This window comes from Gavialis gangeticus, unplaced genomic scaffold (genome assembly GCF_001723915.1).
Source record: "Gavialis gangeticus isolate Ggan-Ray unplaced genomic scaffold, GavGan_comp1, whole genome shotgun sequence".
NCBI lineage: Eukaryota > Metazoa > Chordata > Crocodylia > Gavialidae > Gavialis > Gavialis gangeticus.
The window spans coordinates 35579059-35583875 of record NW_017729022.1 but is presented as its reverse complement, the minus strand read 5'-3'; the positions used below and the strand labels follow the sequence as shown (position 1 = coordinate 35583875).

The window sequence follows — 4817 nt, the reverse complement described above, 5'->3', positions numbered from 1 at the left end:
TTTTTTTTTTTTTTTTTTTTTTTTTTTTACATGCCGTGAATCTTCTGTTCAGACAAAGAGTATGGATGGCACAACTTTTCCAAAGGTATACACAATATGATTCTATTCAATTTTACCTTGGAATCTACCACCAAATGCTAGCTACATGAATGGAGATTTCAAATATGCCCCCCTCTTCCGGTGCACATAGTAGAGAATACCACATCTTATGCACAGTACACACTATCCACAATATTCCGCCACAAAGAGGCAGTCTCTACCAGTGCATAATGCGCAGCAACTGTTTTGGTTTGAATTGTTAATAGGAGTGCCTTAAACACATTTATCTACCCAATTCCCAGGATGCCTGATACCCAATAACGCCCATGCTAGTATGTCCTCTGCTACAGTCCCCAAAGCAAACAATTTGGGGATGAAAAATAGAAACACTGTATGCATTTTCTCTTATCACACTTTGTACTTCATCACCAACCTGAAATTTCTTTTATAGGAATTATCAATACTACTATTCACAACACAGACATCAGGGTTCACCCTCTGATCTGTACAGGCAGTCAACTTCTTGATGCATTATAAAGCAGTAAAAAAAAAAAAAATCAAAGATTAATCTTTACTGAACAGCTGTGTGTTTAAGCTTGTAGGTAACCATGTCAGTACTTCATGCTTCTGAACTAATGACTGAATAGATAACATGAGCACATAAAACTCCCTCCTCAACATGTCCAGATTAAGTGAATTGTCTGTAACCAACCAAAAATGCCTGCATTAGAATCAGCCAGTATTCTAGATAAGACAGATTTTTAGTTTATTATTATTTTTTGTTTATTTGCTAACTTCCATTGTTACAATCAGTTTTGCTAAGATAAAGGCAGCCACAATATTTTTCAGTATGTGCTGTTACAAACAGACATCACATGGTTTATTTTGTCCTCTTATCTAAGAAGATTATAGGATAAATAAATAAAAAAATCCACTCCAGTGAAATGAAACCGAGTTTTAAGAAAAGGCAGAACTTGCTTACTGCACTGATTTCTTCCACTAGTAAAAGCTGAAGGTTTCATATGGGGTTTAACAAACAGCATTCAATTTAATAATGTATAATCAAACTACTTACCAGTCACAATACAGGTGTTGTGATGGACTCCTCCTTTGCTTATTCAGGATTCTACAATTCTGAAAAAAAACCCACAAACATAACACTGAGGGGGTTTTTTTGTTTGTTTTAAATCACAGATATACAATATATCAGGTAGTTATGTCACAAGTTTGCTGTGTTAAATTTAATTGTGAGCACTGTAAAATTAAAGGTTCAGGTTTCCCACAGGAGTGGAACTGAAGAGAGAAAAATCTGAAAGGTTCATTTGCCAAAGGCTCTCTTGGAAGTGCCCCATGAAGTAGTAGTATAAGTAGGGAGCGAGGCAATCCACAGGTTCTGGCAACCAAAGACTTCCAGAGCTCAGCGCCATATCCTTATACATCTCAATTACCTCTGAAATTCGGAAGCTCTCCGCAGCTCTCAGGCTGACAGGCTCTCACCTAGGCCTGTGGCTCCTGCAATCCTTCATTTAAAATCCATTCTCAAGCTGTATTAAATCTTGAATAGATTACTCATGAGACTGAGGAAAGGCAATGAAGAAATAGTGTATTTCCCCAGTTACTGCCATGGCTTCCCCTCCTACTCCCCAGACTTTACAGGAAGGGTTAGGAAAATGCTGCAGAGGGGTGCTTGATGCCTCACTCCCACCATTTCATGAAGTCAATTAGCATAATAAGCAGTGATCACAGCACACCAGCTGCCTAGTCATTGTTGAGCAGTTTATAGGCATCACAACAGAGGTGAGTTTTAAGGAAGGATTTGAACAAGCATAACATACTGGCTTTGCAGATTTTTGCAAGGAGCTATTTCCACAAATAAAGGCGGCATGGGAGATGGGGAGAAAATTGGACTGATGGGCAATTAAGGCTGGCAAAATTAGCAGACACAGCTGCTTTGCTAGTATATATGACATGAAAGATAGGGCAGGGCCATGCTGTAAAAGGGCCTAAATGTGAAGATGAGTAATTTGTTTCATGCAATAGTGAACACAGAGCCATGACCCAAATAGCAAGGAATTTGACACATACCTTTCTCCTTTTTAGTAAGGCATTAGTTTTGGATCCTGCACAATTATTTCAGTTACTGTGGTACACCACAAACCAATATTATATATTCTGTAACTTATTGTATTCCATGGTTTTGACTGTTATTGGGATATGAACTTCGGGATAAAAACATTAAAAAAATATATTTGTTATTTCTATTTAAAACTATATGGACTAACTTCTTCATTCAGAAAAATTTCTGGTGTCTGTGATGTATCAAAGCTATGAAGAGGTCTAGAGCACTGGAACAAGAGAAATCCAGCTGGCAGGGTTATGTGTAACTTGTCCTTAAGAGGACAAGTTAAGAATAATTTAGAATTTGATGCAATGCATAGCCTCAGGGTTAGCTGATTTCCTCCCCAGACTTCCCAATTTACCGGTGCATAACCACGTGCATACATAGAAATCAACAAAATGAACAGCCTTTAATTATAGTGTAGCATCTATGGAGTCTTCAGGGAGAGGCTTCAACCAAACTGCTAAACTAAACTTGGGTTCACATCCAAAGTCTGGCTCAACCCTTATTTACATCCCTCCCAAATTTAAAGATTTAAAATTCAGGTCCAGATTTAAGCCTATTCAAACTTTAGTATATTCATGTTTGGTTCACAACTGAGCTAGATTTAAGCTAAAAACTCTAATCCAAACCTACTCCTGGGGTTCGGGTCCACATGTACCTTTACTATTAGAATAGTTGTAACTGCAGTGCCTTAGAGAAATTAGCGTGTGCAGTCATACCTGCTGTCTCGTATACTGTCTCAATCTTACTCTGTTTCTCTAAGCTGTCTGTGTCAAGCTGTGCCGTATTATTGCTGAGCCTCTTGGAAGATTAACTATTTATTTTTACTACAAAGAGAGAGAATGTTAGAGAAAGTAATAAAAGATGGGTCCTTACTTGAGTATTAATCAGAAAGGATTGAATAAAAATAGAGGCTATGCTCCAAATAAGACAAAGAAAATGAAACAAAAGTGTGCATCTTTATGAGTAAGACAGGTGTATTTACTAAGTGAGGAATAAAGACAGTTTCAGGAGGCAGAGGGAATTCCCAAAATGTAATAAAAGGTACAAAGAACAGGGTTCAATTTTTGATGTATTGATAGCTTTGAATAACGAGAGGAAAAATATAATAGAGAGCACCAATGACTAGGGAGCTCTATGAGACCAAATACTGAAATTCTTTTATTTCTTCCAGCAACTAACAAGGTTCAAAATATAACAGAGAAACAAAACAAAGATACTTACTAGAAAAAAAAGATTAAAGAAAGACTCTACGATAGGAGTGCCACTGTGTTTCTATTGCTTACTATTAAACACAGACTATTTTTTTATGAGATGTGCTGGAAGATTAATTCAAATCAGCTTTGGTTATGGCCTCCTGTGGGTCTTCAATGTGGAAGATTCCCTGTAGTGACAACTATATTTCCAGAGCTACAAATGTTGCATCTGTCATCCTACTAGGCTCTTGCAAGACTTGGTTTTCATTTTAAAAGTGTCTGAAAGGAAACCATTTTCTAATGATCTCCTTTTGAAATAAGAAACAGAAAAAATATATTTAGATATGCCTGGCTGCATCTTCCAGTATCAACTGGGAAGATAGTGTATATTATACAAATAGTGTACAAAAGATACTTTAGGACATTAATCATGTAAATAATCTGCAACTTATTAAATTTACTCATAAGAATTTAAGAAACTCAACAAAATCCTGTAATATAGAGCCTGATTCTAACTTGCCTATTCCCACTTATACTGAGGAGGACCCAGTTCTGTAAGTATTCCCCACTAAGTAAGACTAGCGCAATTGGACCCCTAAAATATGAAAAGCTCAGTAAGACAAACCACACTTATGAGTGTGTGTGTGTAAGCACCTACATTGAACACCTTCAAGAGAAATTTGGATGCTTATATTGCTGGGATCCTATGACTGCAGCTGAATTCCTGCCCCTGGGGCAGGGGGCTGGACTCGATGATCTTCCGAGGTCCCTTCCAGCCCTAATGTCTATGAAAACTATGTACAAACCACACTTAAGAGTGTGTGTGTGTGTGTGTGTGTGCACGCGTGCGTGAGCACATACACATGTGCGCATATATATGTGTATACATACACACACAAATGATATTTTGGTCACTGACATTTTAAAAAGTCAGAATGGCACCTATAATTTTTAACATGAGAAGGTATTTTTTTTCCTTTTAAAAAACCATGTTTATATAGAACCAAAATACAGAGAAATTTATTACTGGAGATTAAGAACACTTCTCTAGTACAAAAAGATAAGGAAAATAGGTAGACCCTTTATATTATATGCTTATTCAGTGAGAAATCTATATTTATTAAAAAGGAAAGAACAGTTATACAGTAATTAAGTTTCTTTCAAGACTTACTGAGCCATCTCTCTGGTTTTTATTGCATTAGTATTTTGCATGTCACCAAGATGAATAGGGAGGTCTGTTCTACTGCATGGAGAAAGCAGTTTTTTTAGATTTATGTATTAAATATCGATATGTACAGGGTCTGCCTGTTTGCATGTTTCTCTATTCTTTTGAATACTAGGAATATTTTGGAAAATGAATTTTGTTTCCTTTGGGCTAATAAAATAATGATAGTACTGGACAGATTTAGGGATACCTGAATATGATAGCTACTTAAAAAAAATAACCCCCCCCCCCCCCC

General features: G+C 36.7%; 1 protein-coding gene across 6 annotated transcripts in view; it reads right to left on the bottom strand.

Moving 5' to 3' along the window:
- SYT1 (synaptotagmin 1) overlaps positions 1–4817 on the bottom strand; it is a 704251-nt gene that overhangs the window by 430633 nt on the left and 268801 nt on the right. For 2 of the 6 annotated variants that reach the window (XM_019514780.1, XM_019514781.1), the window contains exon 3: positions 1115–1173. The exons of the other annotated variants lie outside the window; for them this stretch is intronic. The gene's annotated coding sequence lies outside the window, so the exon portion shown is untranslated. The remainder of the gene's footprint in view (positions 1–1114; positions 1174–4817) is intronic. 6 annotated transcript variants of the gene reach the window in all.